This window comes from Polypterus senegalus, chromosome 16 (assembly GCF_016835505.1).
Source record: "Polypterus senegalus isolate Bchr_013 chromosome 16, ASM1683550v1, whole genome shotgun sequence".
In the NCBI taxonomy this organism is placed as follows: domain Eukaryota; kingdom Metazoa; phylum Chordata; class Cladistia; order Polypteriformes; family Polypteridae; genus Polypterus; species Polypterus senegalus.
In genome coordinates, this window is record NC_053169.1 from 6,670,573 (window position 1) to 6,689,744 (window position 19,172).

At 42.7% G+C, this 19,172-nt stretch overlaps 1 protein-coding gene across 6 annotated transcripts in view; it reads right to left on the bottom strand.

Moving 5' to 3' along the window:
* The window catches only part of slc8a1b (solute carrier family 8 member 1b), a 258,958-nt gene that overhangs the window by 183,640 nt on the left and 56,146 nt on the right, over positions 1–19,172 (bottom strand). For 4 of the 6 annotated variants that reach the window (XM_039738919.1, XM_039738920.1, XM_039738918.1 and 1 more), the window contains exon 1: positions 10,006–10,322. The exons of 1 other annotated variant lie outside the window; for it this stretch is intronic. The gene's annotated coding sequence lies outside the window, so the exon portion shown is untranslated. Of the gene's footprint in view, positions 1–10,005; positions 10,323–19,172 lie in introns of those variants that run through there. One more of the 6 variants, XM_039738915.1, reaches the window with a different exon arrangement.

Consider the following 19,172-nt stretch of genomic DNA (forward strand, 5'->3'; position numbering starts at 1 on the left):
ACTAAATAACACAATTAAGTTTATGTGCCCTGTAGTGAACAAGCACCTGTAGAGATGTACAGTAAATGATAATTTTCTTCATATTTGTACAGTGTGGGAACTTAAGAGTCACATCATCAAACTGAGGTCAGGATTAATCCTATGAGCACACACTTGACCATGACAGAAATGTAATATTATATAGTGCCTTTCTGTACTGAATGTCAAGTTTCTTTAGAGGTGTTCAGGAAATTCAAATTCTCTTTATATCTTTACAGAATGAGCACAACCCAAGTGAACTATCTAAACCACGTGTAGCTTATCCCATTACTGCTCAACAAGCTTTATATGATATAGTGAACCCCGTCTGAAGGTTCTTTACAGGTGTAAATCCACTTTTGTCTCCATAGCTCTACAACATGGATATCGAACTCCAGGCCTGGAGGGCTGCAGTGGCTGCAACTTTTCATTCTAACTGTTTTCCTAATCAGTGACCAGATTTCACTGCTAACTAACGTTAACTAACTCCCTTAATTTTAATAGCCCTCTTTTTAAAGGTGCAGTCCTCTGAATTGATTCTTTTCTTCATTAAATGGCAGCCAAACACAAATGAGACACGAAATGACCCAAAAGATGACCAGCTAAATTGGGGCTTCAAACTCCAACCAGTTTCACTCCAACCAGGTTCTTAATGAGAAGCTGATTCTTACTGTTAATTAAACCCGTTATTTAATTCCACAGCTTGATGCTGCTCTCATTCTGTCATGGCAGACATTTCCAATTTGATTTTTCTGTTTTCTTGTAAGAACACAGTCAAAATATTTTGGTGACCTCAGAGATCAACCTTACTGAGACCTTCACCTTTCTGTATTTCCACATATTGTGTGATGGGCACAGGTGAGCTGGCCATGTGGCGGCTTGTTTTGTGTCTCATTATTGTTTGGCTGCTAGTTAAGGAAAATGAAAGAACTAAGGGGTCTGAGTCACGTGAATTAAAACTAAGGCAGGGGTGACAAACCCCGCGCCTGGAGGGCTCCAGTGGCTGCAGGTTTTTATTCTAACCCTTCTCCTAATCAGTGACCAGTCTTCAATGCTAATTAACTTATTTTCCCTTCATCTTAATAGTCTTGTTTTTAAGGATTCAGTCCTCAGAAATTATTCTTTATTTCATTAAATGACAGCCAAACACAAATGAGACATGAAATGAGCTGACAGATGACCCACTAAATTGGGGCTTCAAACTCCAACCAGTTTCTTAATTAAACCCATTATTTAATCCCATGGCTTGTTGCTGCTCTCATTCTGCCACAGCAGACATTTTCAAAACTGTTGATTTTCTGTTTTTTCTAAGGCCATCGTCAAAATGTTTTGGTGACCTGAGCAGATGAACTTAGTACTAAGACCTTCACCTTCCTTTATTTCCAGGTACTGTGGTGAGCTGGTCATGTGGAAACTCGTTTTGTGTCTCAATATTGTTTGGCTGCTAATTAAGGAAAAAGAAACAGCTAAGGGGCCGGAGTCAAGTGAATTAACACTAAGGCAAAGGAAGTTAATTAGCAGCCAAAACTAGTCACTAATTAAGAAGATGGTTAGAATGAAAACCTGTAGCCACTGCAGCCCACCAGGACCAGGGTTCGACAGCCCTGCTCTACAATATGACCACTAACTAGTGCTGGGTCGCATAGTCCAGCCATGATGAGGATTTTTCTCAGGACCACACACTTTACATGCCTTACCCACTAGGGGGCTACACACTGTCTGCTGTTATTTATTACCATCCAGCACTCTCATTGTCTCATTTCTTACTAAAAAGTCAGCATCACAAACCCGTTAGCTGCTGCAAGTAGCACTTCTTTCAAAGAAATGCAGTACTTCATGTACTTCCTCCTGGTCTCAGTCATAGGACTGGCGTGAGATGATATCCTGAAAGTTTGCTTTCTATGAATTTGCAGACAAAGCAGCTCCTTTACTGAGAGAAAAGCTGAATGCATTCTCATTTCTGGATCGGGCAGAGAGGCGTGACATTAATGTGTTCTGCATGCACACTCTCGATCAGCCAAGGTACGATAGAAAAGTAAATATCAACAAACACATTAAAACACCAGTGAGAAAAATCGTCAGAGCACAGGGTCAAAGCTGGAAGCGGTCGCATTGAAAATTATGGCAGAAGGGGTAGTGGGAGGCGAAGGTGAACAAGGGGGCCTAATAACAACCCAGACTGGTATTTTTTACCCATCTATCCAACTGGGAGTCAGAACACTGGAAAGGATGTGAACGATAAAGAGTGTCCTGCAGGGGGTACCAGTGTAAAGTGTGGCACACTTATGTCCTTAAAGACAACATAGAAAAGGCAGAGAAGCCTGCTGGGGGTGCCAGTGCATTGTGTGATAGGTAGGCACACATTTACCCCCAACACATCATTTTAGAGTAAATAGAAATGACACGGAGAAAGCTGGCACATAAGATGGCAGTGCTGCCTGGCCTGCCGCTGCCGTAACTCAATAATAAAACGATCATCGGGCTGACTGCTGTCATCAACTATTGACTTCTGAATGAATGGTGTGGACTGCTGAAAGTGTCCTGGAAAAATGAAATTCTTTCAATCGTCAAGAAGGTCATTTATTTTATGGCATTGAAGGCATTTTTCTGTGTTATCTGTTTAGTGTCCCCTCTTTCCTTCTCCCTTTGGTCTTTTTTAACAGTATGTCACTTCTCAGACACTTCTGCCACAGTTAAAATGTCACACCAAAATAGCATGCCTTTCACTTGAACCCTGCTTGAGAGAAATTTAATAGAGTGGCAACATATAAGTGTGGCACAGTGGGTACCAAACCACCAGCACCCTTGTTTGATTCTTGTCTGAGATATTCCCTGTTTGCACTTTGACTGGGGAATGAGTGTGCCCTGTAATGGATTGGAATTCCCACCCAGAGTTGATACCTGCCTTGCCCCCACCATACCCACAGTGCCGGTAACTCTGGAAGTAACACTTAACTACTGCACTGTCGTGCTGCAACTCTGACTTTGAAAAACAAGTTTGACCACCGCGGTAAAGAAAGTGTTCATGTCCAAATTCACCTGTTCAGGGCCCTGTGGGGTTCATTCAGTCTTGATTCTATATAGCGCCCTTCACAGAGGATGTGAGCCAAGACATTTTACAGAGCCAAAATGAGGTGAAAGTGACACTATGGAAAATTTGAAAAAAACACGTAATATAATTCAGGGGTGTAGGGTGGGATGGGGAGTTTAAGGTTTACATATATTAGGGTCACAATATGGGCACAAGGCAGGAACCAACCCTGGAATGGGCATCGAATCACTCATAGCCCGCTACCTGAGAACTGGCAAATAACAGAACCTGCATGTTTTTGACAACAACTCATGAAGAACTGAGAATCAGGAGGAAAAGCCACACGAACGTCGGGAGAACATAAAAACTCTGCACAGCTGATGGCATCCTAGGGTGGGCATTTGAATATGCAGGGAGGACGAGTGAATGTCAAAATTAGCAAAAACATCATTTTTACTAATATTTCACTGGGTAGGCACTGGCCACACAATACCCACCAGCAGCTACACCCTTGCCACATAGAAAATGGCCAGCTGTATGATTTGAACCTAGGATTCCATAATGATAATGGTACATTAAGTTTATGTTATTACATAACAATTATAAATGTAACAGTATGTGTAGATTATATAGTAATTAATTTATTAAACTAAGAACTAAAACAATTATCACTGTAACGATTTATGAAAATCATATATCAGTATTATTGTGTCAAGATATACACTACCAGTCAGAACTTTTAGAACACCTCAGTTTTTCTTCAAATGCAATCAGCTGAAATGCAATGAATGACCTAAAATGGTGAAAAGGTAAGCAGTAAACCGCCAGAGGTTTAAATTTAAAGTTTAGGTGAGCAAAAACTGAAATAAAAAGAGAAATTTCAGAATATTACAAATGGGGAAACAAGTAATAGGTTACAACCTAAAGATGTTCTACAGCAATTCGAGTTGAGGCAAACAATTTGCACAAGTGTCCCAACCCCATTGATTACTTAAAAACCCTTAAGTGAAAAATAAGTAAATGAGAAATAGGCCGGAAATGGTTAAGATTGTCAGCATCAAGACAAGACTTTTTTTAACACTGGGCTTACAGAAGTGATTTTTAAAAATGGCTGACACAAAGCCAGTGTCAAGAGATGTATTTAATATTGTTTTAATTATGGCACAAAGGCAGGATTTGAGAAGTGTTGTGGGGTACATTAATAGTCGGCCTCATCTGACAAAGCAGGTCATTAACAAATGCACACGGGACTGGTGAAAATTTAGAAAAGGAGCTGGATGGAGTGAGAAGACAGGGAAAGATATAAATGGATGACTGACTTATTTTAATTGTATTTTTTAGATTTTTAATTTTATTACGGAAATAGTGGAGGGATTTTTCGTGGACTTCAGTAGAGGAGGTCACTGGGCCAGATACAGGTTGAACTAGTTTATTAACTACAGAGAAGAAAACACTTGCGTTATCATGGCCACTTTCTATTATTCTGCCATAAAGTGCATTCTCGGCTGCAGGTAGTGCACCTGTGTGAGCCCTTTGATGGTCAGAGAAAGCCTGGACATGCACAGCGAGGTCCTTTACATGCCATTGTCTCAAGGCGTCAGCCAGCTGCTTTCATAGACTGTAATTCTGAGTCGTACCATGGAGCCGAATGCATAAAGGAAATCTCCTTATGATTTAAAGGAGCTTTATTATCTAGAGCTAAATGAAGGGCTGAGTTACAATATTCAAGAAGACCATATAGTGTGGGTGGAATAGGGGACAGACAGAAAAATATCACAAATGGATCCAACATGAATAGAGGGACAGATATTTTTAGGGTTTCTGACAGAAATTTGATGTCTATGGGTATGAGGAGGGAAAGGTCATGAGACAGTGAAGAGCACTGCTTTATGGTCTGAGAGGCCCAAATCACTGCTGTTAACTGTTGCCAACAGATAGGCCAGATGTGCAGATCAGGTCTAGTGTATGACCACCAGAGTGGGTAGGAAAATCAACATGTTGCACCAAGTCAAAACACTCCAGCAAGGACAGGAATTCACTTCTCAGTTTACATCCACGAATGTCACTACGGATGTTGAAATTGCAGAGAAGAATGACTTTCTGGGAAAGGGAACTTAAGTGGCATAATAATTCAGTCAGATCAGATAAGAAAGACCCATTGTATTTTGAGGGATGATAGAGATCAACAAGTAAGATAAGGCCAGATTTTGTTATTAGTTTAAGAGCCAGACACTTGGAAGACAATGGACAGTCAATTGGGATTCTTTTGATGTTTAACTCGGATCTAATAATTAGTGCGACCCCTCCACCTTGTCATGAGCTGCGAGCCTCTGTGAAGTAAACATATTCAGATGGTGCCTCCTCTGTAATAGATGTAAATTTGTTTGTACACAGCATCACAATTAAAGTGTCATATTAATACATAACTATTAGCATTCTAATGATATACACAAGTTATAGCATAATAAATATGAAATGATTAAATAACTATCATTACTGTAATGATATTTATATGTTGCCATAATGATATATATTATTGTAATATAAAATAGTGATATTGTGTGTATAATGTGTTAAATTATTGCAATTTATTATAATGACATATGTACACTATAGCAGAATCAAGTGTCAAATTAACACACAACTGTTATCATTGTAACTATACACATTACTTGATTATGTGTTAAATTATTACATAGCCATTAATATTGTAACATCTATACATTATATCATAATTAATGTGCTAAATTATTGTGAAACCATTATTTGCTGTAATGCTAGTAATATAAAATAGTGATACAATATGCATATAATGTGTTAAATTATAACATAGCAATTCATTGTAATGATATATATGCACTGTAAAAGAATGTATGTCTCAAATGAATGCATAAATATTATCATTGCAATGATATATACACATTATATTATCATGTGTGTGTTAAATTTCATTTTAACTATGACAATAATATTGAATATATAATTGTATCAATCTATTAACCATTGCAATTGTATCGATATATATATTTGTATATATCCATATCATCTATGATATAATTAACATGTCAACTTATTACATAACTGCTATTGTAAGGGTACACTATATCTATATGAACGTTTTAAATGAATATATAAAAATGATTCTTATAATAACATATGCACTATACGGTAGCATCGCCATTAATGTGCTACTTCTCCGCTCCTTATGCTGAGTGCTGCTGCTGTACTGCCGCCATCCTTATATTTCTCTATCTGTCAGGCAGCTGCTCTATCCACTGCGCCAACGTGCACTACTGCGACAAATTGCTAAATCATTTCAATCCAAAATACAGGGACGGTCCAACGGGGGGCTGCGGGCCATAACGGGCCACGCTTGCACCCGACGTGCCAATTTGGAGTCGCCTGTCAGGACTGCGGATGTGTCCACGTAGAAGGCAAGAGAAAATCCAGACGCCATTACGTAAAGTGTGACTTGAACCCAATGTAGCTGCACCAAGGCTCTCCTTGGGAGTTTGGTGACCTGTGAAATGCATTTACGTTGATTTGTTTAACAGGGACTTTCACCGCTTGTGCCTTCTAATTCATTTGAGCAGTGAACTTGTAAATGATAATTACAGTATACCACACTGCACATTTGGGCTATTATGAAAGCAAACTGAAACCTCGTCGTGGAGAGCTGTGTGACGCATCCTACCAAGGTCTGCCATGTAAGATGACAAAACGTGCTCCTGGCATTATTTGTCGTCCCGTTGTTATGAACGAACCGAGGAAGTCATTCCAGTTAACAATCCCTAATGACTTGTCAGTGGTAAGCGAGGCGCGGCAGAGCCGTGTTGGTGTCTGGAGATTATTTAGAAGTCATTGTGTCACGCTCGGTGCAGTCGACAGCAGGGTCGAGCCAGCAAGGAAGACGCTGCGTGCCCTCGGACGCTGCCAGGTGCATCGCTCATCAGAGAAGAAAAGTCACCGGAGGCGCTCCTTCTAAATGGAAGGCAGCGGTTGCCAATAAATAAATCAATAGGTGATCGCGACAGACGGGTCCACAGTATGCCGTTTAAAGCTGCCCCGCGTCGGCTTAGGCTGCTACCTGCATGTGCTGGAATGGAAAGTGGTGGGGGAGCACAGACCTCCTGCCGCAAGCCACAAGAGCTGGAGTGACATTTGAGTGCCGAGAGGAAACAACAGGCTTGGCATGCCCGACATTTTTTTTTTTTTCAGTTTCAAGAGGCCTGCATGCTCTTGAACCCTTGTCACGTGAAAAAAAGAACTCAGACAGATCGCTTTATTTCTGGCTGAATACGTCGCTGTTTTGCTCTACTTTAGCGTATAACATTGAATAATTAATGCATTTACGTGTCTTGCCTGACTACAATCATGCTCGTTTTGAGAGGCAAACTTTGCGAAATTACATTTCAGAAATGGAGAAAAAAGTTGTCATTCTAAAGCTAAACAAGTGAACTCCCTGTCTTATCTGCTCAAGAAAATCGAGAGATATGAAAACGCTTTAGTGAGACCCCAGTACCCGATGCTGCAATTAAAGGACTCCATGATTTGGTGCCGCGTGCTGACAAATGGCGCTATGCAAAACGGCTGTTGGAGGGTGTTAATGGTTTGAATTTTTTAGGACTTCCTTCTAACTATTCTGGGGTGAGCCTTTTTATACCTGTTGATGACATTGACTTTTTGGGGACGATGTCTGATCTTTTGGGGAACTCTTAAAAATAAAGGTGCCAAAGTGCTCCTTCACAACAATGCCATTGGTAAACCTTTGGTTCCTGTATGAACCATCTTCATGAAGGATCTGGAATGATTTTTGATTTATTTAGTTCAGGCCCCACAAATAGCCATGACAAGATGGTAACAGATTTATCAAACACCAAGTTCCTGATTTGCACAGCCTTCTTTCTGCATACTGTCGCACAGGATGAGCCATTCGTCTGTTTGGTCCACATATTAGGTCCCCTTTTACGTTATGGAAAGAAACAACTTCATATTCAAAGAATCTTCCCTAGAATGAAATGGCTGTTGGTCATGCAACCGCACATCCCGCTAAAGTACCATTTTAAGGCGGCTCTTTTGAAGAGTGTGGGAGATCAGTTCACACACTTTACAAGGAGGAAGGGCTGTCCTGTCACTTGGTGAAGGGGATGGGGCTTTCACTTTCTTAATTGTGTGTGTGTGTGTGTGTGTTCCTGTCGGTTGTGTCCATATGGAGGTCCTGTACGTGTGTAGCACACAGTGCGAGGCACGACATGCAGGACATGCGGAGGCGACAGCCGATCACCATTCTGCTAGTGCGCCTGCGGCTGGATGCGCGGAGCGAAGCGGTAAGATTGATAGCTCCCAGGTTGACAGGCACATACTGCAGTGCCTCCTTTAAACATGAATAGGCTTCTGTCTGAATCTAAAAAGGCGGCAAATACCCTTCACAAATTTATAGACTTCAAACCGCTACCACCTGCAACGCACTTTTTTCTGTTTATAGAATTCATCGCACAGGTAAGTAGCCCGCCGCGAGCTTCTATTATCTCGTCTAAAAGGTGCATCCATCCGGGAGAAAAACAACTGCGGAAAGTCATTAACCTCCTCCGAGGTGCCTCAAGAAGCGATCCCTCTTCCATGTGTACCCGGTGCTCACGGTAACGTTCTTTGACATTCATTTGCGTTGTATTCAGCAGATCACACAGTACGTAACGGCAAGGAAGAGCAGCAGCGTCTACGCGTCTTTCCCCGCTCCTGCCTGACTAGCTTGCTCCCTCCGTGAAAAAAAGATGCGTCCAATGTGAATTAGAGGTGACTCCGGAACTGTTCGCTGGTCGGTCGGTGAGAGGGAGGAAGGGGGGTTCGGAAACGTGCTTGTCATAGGATTCCTCCTGCACGTTATCATTTCTCCCAGACTCGTTCTCTCCCAGGGCCAGTCGACAGGCTTTTTTTTCCATTAATAAACGAGGACACTGAATCTCTGTGCGGTTACGAGATTAAGCAGAGCTTTCGATTGCAAACGATTTTTGAAATGTATTCGCAAAGCCAATACATTCATAAAGGTACTACTAACAATAATTCTACAATGGTAAAAAAGCACACACACAAATCTCAACTAGAGATTCGCGACTACAATGAAAAGGAACCCCGATCTGTTTTGCTATTCAGCTCTACGAGCACAGCAACCGTTTTGAGCAACGAGAAGAAATATCTGAGTGCACACGCAGTCGATGTACACGTAAGTTGCGAAATACAAAGTGCAGGCAAACAGCGGTCAGTGCAGACACGTTCTGTTGCTCATTATACAAATATAATCGGGCATTAAACCGGAGGGATATTCCGGCGACATCCTTCCCATCATTTTCTGAACTTCAAATTCTCTGCCTGGGTATCGACAGAAATACAAATCTCGGAAGCTTCGTGGACAAGGCAGACAAATCCCAGGAAGTGGCGCCAGTCCATCACGGATCACACGCGTTCACGCAACCTCGTGCACTGTCTAAATCCGTTTATTCCATTACATGGACTCGGTGCTCAGCGAGTGCAAGGTGAGGAACCTGAAAGTAACGGGATGTCGGCATCTTGGCAAAATACACACACGACACACATACACAGCCCTCACCTTAGCCATCGATCTTAAAATGTGCGGGAGTGGGTGAGCATCGCCGACTGCTGAGAAATCAACAAGTCATTAACTAGAAATAAGTTGAAACCGGCGGACATCTCCGGAGAATTGGTCTGAGTTCGTTCGCCAGTGTGCACTTTCATTGAAACAGCGTGGCCCGCTTCCTTCGGTTTTACTACAACTGAATCGGAAGAACATGCGAAAGAGGAAGAAGAAGCGTAACGCCAAGTGCTCGATACTGCCCCAAGTTCAACAGACGGAAAGAATCAGAGCGCACCTCGCGACCCCGTCAGCAAAAAGCCGAGCGCACCCCGTGCCACAAGCCCGCACGTAACACTCGGCGGCGTACCTTTTCGGTTTCCAAGGTGTCTAACGTGCCCGATCCACCTCCGCTGCGCTGATCCCCTCCGCTCGCATTCGCCTTGGCTTTTTAAGCACTGCCAGCAGAACTTGCCTCCAGCGAGTCAAAGGAAACGAAAGCTGAGAAGATTCCCATGCAGATTAGCCTGAGCACCCGTTACCCGCATGAGCGGGCGCACCACAGAAGTGATGACCTCGTTGAAAAGTGCACTACTCAGGTCAAGATGGCACGGCAAGATTGCCTCCTCATGCTGCTTACTGTCTTTTTCGAGTCCCGCGAGCTGGAAAGCTCCGCCAGTCAGGGCGCCAGAGCGAGCGAGTGCGAGTGTGTGTGTGTGTGTGTGTGCGTGCGCGAGTTTGGGGGTTTAAAGGGGGTTGTGGTTGAGAGGGAGAGAGAGAGAGAGAGAGAGAGACGCTGCTGAGGCTGGAGCTCCTTCGCTCTCCCAGCCTTCGTCTGCTCTTGCCTGCTAAGCTGGACAATTTCCAGTTTGGGCAGGCAGAGAAACGCGACATGGCTCGGTGCCAACCCTCTTATCAAAATCAGTAACGATTCATCTTATTCTGCAAGGCTCTCACTTTTCCTTATTTCTTTCCTAACCGTTTCTGCTCCATTCAACACGCGTTTTCTTTTTTCATTAGCTGAAAACGACTCCCAGCTCAAGTCACTGCTGTACCTTTTTAGGATAATCAAACTCCAAATTAAATTTCATTCTAATGTAAATTTGAGTTTGCCTAAAGAAGTACTTAACAAATAGCGGAAAAAAAACAACGAAACCGCTCTACCGTTGGATTATCTACTAGAAGCACATTGAGACGAAACGCAAAAATAAGGCGAAATTAGACGGTAAAACCAAATGCTGCTTACAAATGGCCGCGCAGAGCTCTTTTCTTTATCAAACGCACCCGTTCGGCCGACAAGGGAGAATTAATAGACATATGAAGAGATAAAGAATGCGCCTGCGTATGATTATCCACCTGTTTTCCAGTCTGCGTTTTTTTTCAGCATTCTGCCCCGGAGGGGACCCCAATTCACTTAAAGGTACACAGGCAAATAGGCACACCCACGCAATTTTGCATTCACCAGCTGACCCTGTCGTCAAGGGTGGGTGGAGCCAATGTAGAAGTACCCCACCCTGGAGGGGATGCCAGTTCACTGTAAGGTACTGCATACACACAAATATCCATACCAGCGTAACTTAGATTCAGAATGGGTGGAGCCAATCCTGGACGTACTCTGCCCGTCCACTTATTGTACGGTACACAAAAATAGGCACAGCATGGCAATTTAGGCTCACCAGTTAGACCTGATAAAACAGAAGATTAATGTGGAGGCTCAATACTTCTGAAGAGATGGCAATTCATTTTAAGGTGGACTCACTAATATTCAGAGCAGCACAATTTATAATGATCAGCTGACACTGTCACAATGGATGGGTGAAACCAATCTAGAAGTACTCCCACCCCCCCAGAGGGGATGCCTAATTCATTGTGTGGTACTCTCAAAAATAAAGGGGCCAGCATGGCTCTTCAGAGCGATGCCATTGGGGAAACAATTTTTGGCTCCCTAAAGAACCACCCAAATTGAAGTGATGGAAAGATTATTTATTTGTATCAGTAGCAGGTTCCTCAAATTATCATAAACAGATAATAACTGATTTACAAAACACCAATGGTTTCATGATTTTAAAAGGACTCTTTACAGCATACAATAACAAAGGCTAGGTTCAGGTTTTACTTCACCTGACAGTATCCTCTTGGTCGCCTACTATACATTAAAGATTTCTGTTTTGTCAACATATTAGGAACCTTTTCAAAGCCTAGTAATTTCACATGCAAATATCCTTTCCTAACATTAAAAGGTGCATTGTTGGCATCAGAGAAGAACCACACTACCCCAAAAAAGTGCCATTTTAGAACCTTTACTTATAACAGTGACACACAAAAACATCCACACCAGCACAATTTAGAGTCATCATGGGTGGGTGGAGCCAATCCTGGGCATGTTCTGCCCTGAAGGAGGCACCCGTTTATTGTAGGGTACACACTGTTTGTCACACACACATGCAGAATGGGAATTTAGGTCCACTATGTGACAACCAAATCTGAGCTGATGAAACTTGAGATTATTGAGAAAGCGTCATACTTAGGAGGGGATGCCATTTCATTACACTAGTGGGCACTCACAACAGGCCAATCTGGAGACACTAGGTGACCAAATGAGGGCTAGCAGTACTGGAACCCTGTCCTATAGCTTCTTCTCATGTGTTTATTTTGTTGTTTTTATGAATTCTTTTGTTTCTTATGTTACTGAATATAGTACATTTGTTGTATTGTCCATCTATCCCTTTCCCAAACTTGCTTTACCCTAAGCAGACTTGTGGGGAAGCTGGAGCCCATCTCAGCAAGCACAGGGCACAAGGCAGAAATAATCCCTGGAAAATCCTATCTTGTTTATTCATTTTGCTTTGTCATATTTTGGAGTTATTTTTCCCTATTTCTTATATTTTTTGTATTTTGGTATTTGTTGCACTATATTAATCCCCAAGAGGTGGAGATATGCTCTAGGGAGGAGAGGAATGAAGGTCAGTAGGACCATCAAGGCAGAATACATGTGTGAATGAAAGGAAGGTCAGAGAAATGGTGAGGATGAGGGAGTAGAGTTGGTGAAGGTGGATGAGTTTAAATACTTGGGATCAACAGTACAGAGTAATGGGGAGTGTGGAAGAGAAGTGAAGAAGAGAGTGCAGGCAGGGTGGAGTGGGTGGAGAAGAGTGTCAGGAGTGATTTGTGACAGACGGGTATCAGCAAGAGTGACAGGGAAGGTCTACAGGACGGTAGCGAGACCAGCTATGTGAAATGGGCTGGAGACGGTGGCACAGGAGACAGAGCTGGAGGTGGCAGAGTTAAAGATTTTAAGATCTGCATCGGGTGTGACAAGGATGGACACAATTAGAAATGAGGACATTAGAGGGTCAGCTCAGGTTGAACGGTTTGGAGACAAATTCAGAGAGGCGAGATTGCGTTGTTTGGACATGTGCAGAGGAGAGATGAGGGGGATATTGGAAGAAGGGTGCTAAGGATAGAGCTGCCAGGAAAGGGGAGAAGAGGAAGGCCTAAGAGGAGGTTTATGGATGTGGTGAGAGAGGACATGCAGGTGATGGGGGTGACAGAACAAGATGATGAGGACAGAAAGTTATGGAAGAAGATGATCTGCTGTAGTGACCCCTAACAGGAGCAGCCGAAAGAAGAAGATTAATCCCCAAGGGGATATGTCAAGCCAAAGGGCCAAGGCAGCCTACATAAAGATAAAGGCCTGACTGTGCCATCCTAGGGCTAGGGCATTAGCTCATGCTTGTGTTCTTCACCTCACCATTTGGGATTTGTCTTTTCTGTAAGTTCTCAAGGGTGTCAAAGCCAGCACAGGGGCTGTCTGGGATTGGCCTTTTATCTTTAGCCAAGTCAGGCATTTTTCATTGTTTGTAATTCTTGTGTGTGTTATGATGGTGGTTGTTGTTGCCACTTTCTTATATTTGTTGAGCTTCTGTAACAAGATAAATTTCTACCTTGAACAGGATGCCAGTGGACAGGAGAGAACATACACAGACACACAGGCAGATTTACATATACAGTACATACTATACATATATGCCTTTTGCTTAATCTAAATTAGCATCACAGGGGATTCAAGGTGCCAATCCAGTGCAGGGGGCACACAGACACAAAACCTGTCTGAAGCCAATTCAGAGTCAACAGCTAACCTAACCTGCATGTCTTTGGCGATTTGAGAAGCCATACAGATATGGGGAGAACATGCAAACAACACAAAGAGTACGACTAAGTGTGGGATTTGAATCCAGGACAGTGGAGTTCTTTCTTTTCTTTTAAGAGTCATCAAATAACCCTGTCAGGATTAGCCGAGCTGGTGACAATGCCTCGTGTAACTGGTGTAGTGGATCAGATGCTAGTCCACCATTAGGGATCCTCACACTTGGATGTAAAGGAAACCTGCAGCAGCACAAGGACAACATGCCAACTCCATTCAGATGGCACACAAAGCAGGTAATGAGACTGTAAGCCCTGAACTGGCCACTCTTCCAGGTGTGCCACCATGCCACTTGATCCTGCCAATATTCCTGTTTTTTAAGTGGTTCAGCAAATGAAGTAAGATGTGAGCATTTTTTTTTTTGTTGTAACTCTAGATAAAAATGGGAGGTTAAAAAATAGATTTACATATAATTAACAACACCATAAATAATGTCATGATTGAGTGCCTGTACATCACTCTCCGGGCTGATCTGTGTTAGCTAATAGCACCCCGGGTCAAGAGGGGACACTCATGCTAACCTTCTCCTCTTTTGTTCCCACTGCTGCGGCGAGAAGACGCCCAGTGAGGGCAACTGACTCCACAACTTGCAGTCCTCCCCACCCCACCTATAAAGCCTGCAGCTGCCAGAAGGAGGCGTTCAGTTTGGAACAGACGGCATCGCAGGACGGAGCTCCTTGCAGCTTGACAGAATGCAACCACTCACTTAGCCTGATGGCATTCTTATTTTACCCCTTGTTGAAGCAAGCGTGCTAATTAATGGTTAAAAATATCGCACAGCACTGTCGGCCCCTTCAGTAAACCGTGGGCGGTGTATATAGGATGAGCACATCGGTCGCTGCTTTCATGTGCCTGTGACCCAGTGATGGTGTCCCAGTGGCTGAGACACACTGCCATTGAGCCCGTTCACTTTTTATCATTTACAGCACTGCACTTTCCAGTCTGAGATACTCCCCTGCATATTTCTCCTCTATTGAATGTTCCACACTGACACCGTGCGCCAGTCGAGTCCTGAACAATAGCGTTTTCCCTTCACACATCTCTACCCTGGTTATGAATGTACTCCATTGCTCCACCCGAGTAGAGCAGACAGCCATGGAGAAGATTTCTCTTTTCAGACAAACCATGAGACAACCTGTGGTGTATCATGGGACTTGTGTCTCATTGCTATCTCACAAAATGGTTGGCACAAATTTCCCTTTAAAAAGGCTTAGCTTTTACAAAGCTGCATGATACAATTGAGGGTAATGGGGAGCTGGAACCACCCTGGCAGCACTGAATGCAAGGCAGGAAATGCTCTGGAGAGGGTCCGCTGACATGGTACCCGTAAATCTGAACTCTCCAAATAACCTAAACTGTCCATCTTTTAGGGGCATGTAGGCTGGACTCAAAGTACTCAGAGGAAATCCACATGAACATGGGTGGACAGCACAAAATCCACATCAGCGATGACCTGGAACATGATCTGAGTTTGGGTCCCTGGATCCGTGAAGCCCTCCTCAGAACACTTAGTGGGAGGCCACTGATCAGTTTGACAGTCAGAGAAGGTGACATATGGGTCCATCATTTCATCTCCCACAAATTCAAAGCCTACTACAGTGATGGACCCCATTTTACCAGGAATATACAAACTGGAGCCAAAGTGAGACAACCATCTTACACTTCAAAAGCAAAAAATGATTCATGGGCCCCCTCTCCCTGGAAACCCTCTTGAACCACAGTGATGACTGGAGATCAATGCAACTCCTGATGGAGGGACATCCATCCTTTCTGTGTATCAGCATTCCTGGACTCCCCCTCATCCTAATCATTCAATGCAGGACCATCTGTTCTGAGCTTCAACAGCGATGTGATGCGGCCGACTGACTCTATCGTCTAGTTCTAAATGTTCCTTTTGTCCAGTCGAAGGCGATCAGGAATGAGCCCACCGGAATTTGGCCTCCGTCACAGTAGACGAAGTGAAGCAATAAAATGAAGCCATGGCCATCTGGCTCTGGTCGCAGGGGTGCGTTCTCACTGGGCTTTATCGGGCCATCCTTAATGAAATGCTCTCGGGCTTTTCTCTTGAGAATTTTTTTTAGAAGTGAGGTGTCACCACAGGACAAACGTTTAAAGCTCCGTATGTTGACCTACTTGCCCATCACTACATTAACATAAATGGTAAATCCTGTGAATGGAGTCTGTGGGAGCCCATAGGAGGAAATTGGGCAAAAACACACAACAAATGTGAATATATACAGAATATATAAGTTAAAAAAAATAAAAAAACAGCACCAGTATGTACTTAAATCTCATCACTTATTCACATGCACCCTCAAGTCTTGCAACCAGAAATTAGGAGAATAAAGAAAGACGGGACACTCAGTGAAAGATTTGTTCCAATCAACCTTTATCAACCTTTCTATGCACTTTATTGTGTTGTAGACGTAATTCTCATTGATAAATCTGCCGTTTGTGCCCATCTACAGTACCTGCCACATCCATAATGCCAAAGTCACAACAGGTTTTCAGACATTATTAAAAATGCATGACCGTAAAAAAGTACTCTAACCATTTTGATCCTCTTTGAGATGTCACCAGACCAGTGGCAGACTGAATGGACTGGACATCATTTAGAAAGGCACACATGTGTACCTGTGCACATAGAAGGTCCTACAATGTACCCTGCATGCCAGGACAAAAAACAAGTCATGAAGTCCAAGGAACTCTTTAGACCTCTCTGATCAAACTGTGGTGAGCCACAGATCAGAGCAAGAGGATGAAACTATTTATAAAGCTTTGAGCGTTTCCAGGAGTAGAGTGGCCTCAAGGATTGTGCAATTGAAGAAGGTTGGGACCACCAGGACTCTTCGTAGAGTTGGCCAAGCAAACGTGAAAGAAGGGCCTTGGTCTTGGTCACTGGACACGATAATAGAACTGCAGAGGTCTTCTGCTGAGATGGCAGGACCTGGGGAAGGATGACCTTCTCAGCAGCACTTTATAACAACAACAACAACATTTATTTCTATAGCACATTTTCATACAAAAAGTAGCTCAAAGTGCTTTATATAATGAAGAATAGAAAAATAAAAGACACAGTAAGAAAATAAAATAAGTCAACATTAATTAACATTGAATAAGAGTAAGGTTCAATGGCCAGGGTGGACAGAAAAAACAAAAAAAAACTCCAGACGGCTGAAGAAAAAAATAAAATCAGTAGGGATTCCAGACCATTAGACTGTCCAGTCCCCTCTGGGCATTCTACGTAACATAAATGAAACAGTAGGGTTCTCACAGAAGGACTTGATGATGATCAATCACTTCCATCCATTGTCTAACCCACTGAATCCGAATACAGGGTCATGGGGGTCCGCTGGAGCCAATCCCAGCCAACACAGGGCACAAGGCAGGAACCAATCCTGGGCAGGGTGCCAACCCACCGCAGGACACACACAAACACACCAAGCACACACTAGAATCGCCAATCCGCCTAACCTGCATGTCTTTGGACTGTGGGAGGAAACCCACGCAGACACGGGGAGAACATGCAAACTCCACGCAGGGAGGACCTGGGAAGCGAACCCGGGTCTCCTAACTGCGAGGCAGCAGCGCTACCACTGCGCCACCGTGCCACCCATGATCAATCACTTATACTTATCAATTAAACTAAAGAGGCCAGCTGCATTTAAGGGTTTGCCAAACAGTGTTTCCCTTAAATGAAGAAAAAAAGATGCTCTGGTCTGATGAGACAAAGCTTGAACTCTATGCACTTTGTCTGGTGAAGACCATACATTGCTTATCACCTGCCTAATACTGTCCCTGTGGTGAAGCATGGTAGTGGCAGTGTCATGGTATAGAGGTGCAGGGACAGGGAGACTAGCCAGAATTGACGGAAGGATGAATGCAAACAAGTACAGAAAAGTCTTCAAATAAAATCTGCTCCAGAATGCACATCACCTCAGACTGGTGCAATGGTTCCCATTTTAATATGACAATGACCAGAAGCACACTGCTAAGACAACACTGGATTGGCTTAGTGTCCTTAAATGGCCCAGCAAAAGAAAAGACTAAAACTCCATAGAACTCATGTGGAGAGACCTGAAGATGCAATTTTTCAGACACCTTTTATCCAGTCTAATAGAGCTTGAGAGGATCTGCCAGAAACAAAGGCATAAACTGCCCTATTAAAGGTGTGCAAAGCTTGTAGAGACTTACCCAAGAAGACAAGAAGCTACTGCCAAAGGGGAGTTCTACAGAGTACTGAATTAAGGCTCTGAATACTTCTATGAATGAGAGATTTCTTTTTTTGATTTGTAATAAATCTGCAGACCTTTCTGAAACATGTTTTTACTTCAATATAATGGACTTATTGAGCCTATATAACAAAATAAAGTGTGCAGAAAGCGAAGGAGTGTGAATTTTGTCTGAATCCAGTGTGTACAGTACTGTTCTTAAGTTAGCAGCACCTTAAAGTTCTTTACAAGTACAATGGACAGAATGTTCTGCAAAAGACTGCCATCTTACTTTGGACAGAGTTCTGCCTTGTGTATTAATTCTGACATGATAGGCTTCCATACCCCAAGAATCACTTGGAGGTCACATAATGGATAGAGTGATAGATGTACTATTTATATTATTATAATTATATATATATATATATATATATATATATATATATATATATATATATATATAGATAGATAGATAGATAGATAGATAGATAGATAGATAGATAGATAGATAGGAGCTTCCTTTTAAGAGCCCACATCCTGTGTGATAACCAACAGCTTTGTCAAAGATCAATATACACCCTTGACAATGAATGTCTGATGTGACTGTGTGAAAACTGCTAAAGAAACCACAAATATACTGAAATGCAGTATGAAGGGCAGCTCATAAATGAAGGTTTTTGGACTTCATTTGCAGACAACCCATGGTGATCACATTGATCTCCATCTACAGCAGCAGAGAGTGTGCCAGTAGGCAGGAACTAAAATCAGGACCGAAGGTTTATGTCATATATTAGAAAATGTACATCTGTTTATTTATCCATCTCTCTGTCTGTCTCTTATATAGTGGTTTCCATGTCTACCTACCTGTCTATCAATCAATCAATCGAACATATTAAATTAGCCATTTGTCAGTCATCTATGCTACTAGGGCTCCTTTACAGCTACAGCAATGTGTTTGCGTAAAGCCTCACTGTGACTGTGACAGCCAAGTTAGAACTTTTTCTTTTTTAACTAAATTTCTTGCTATATAGTGATTCTGGGGTGTATTCAGACCAAAATGTGGCTGCATATTTATTTATTTGTTGATTTATTTACCTATGTCTCATTTGTTTATTTAAAGAG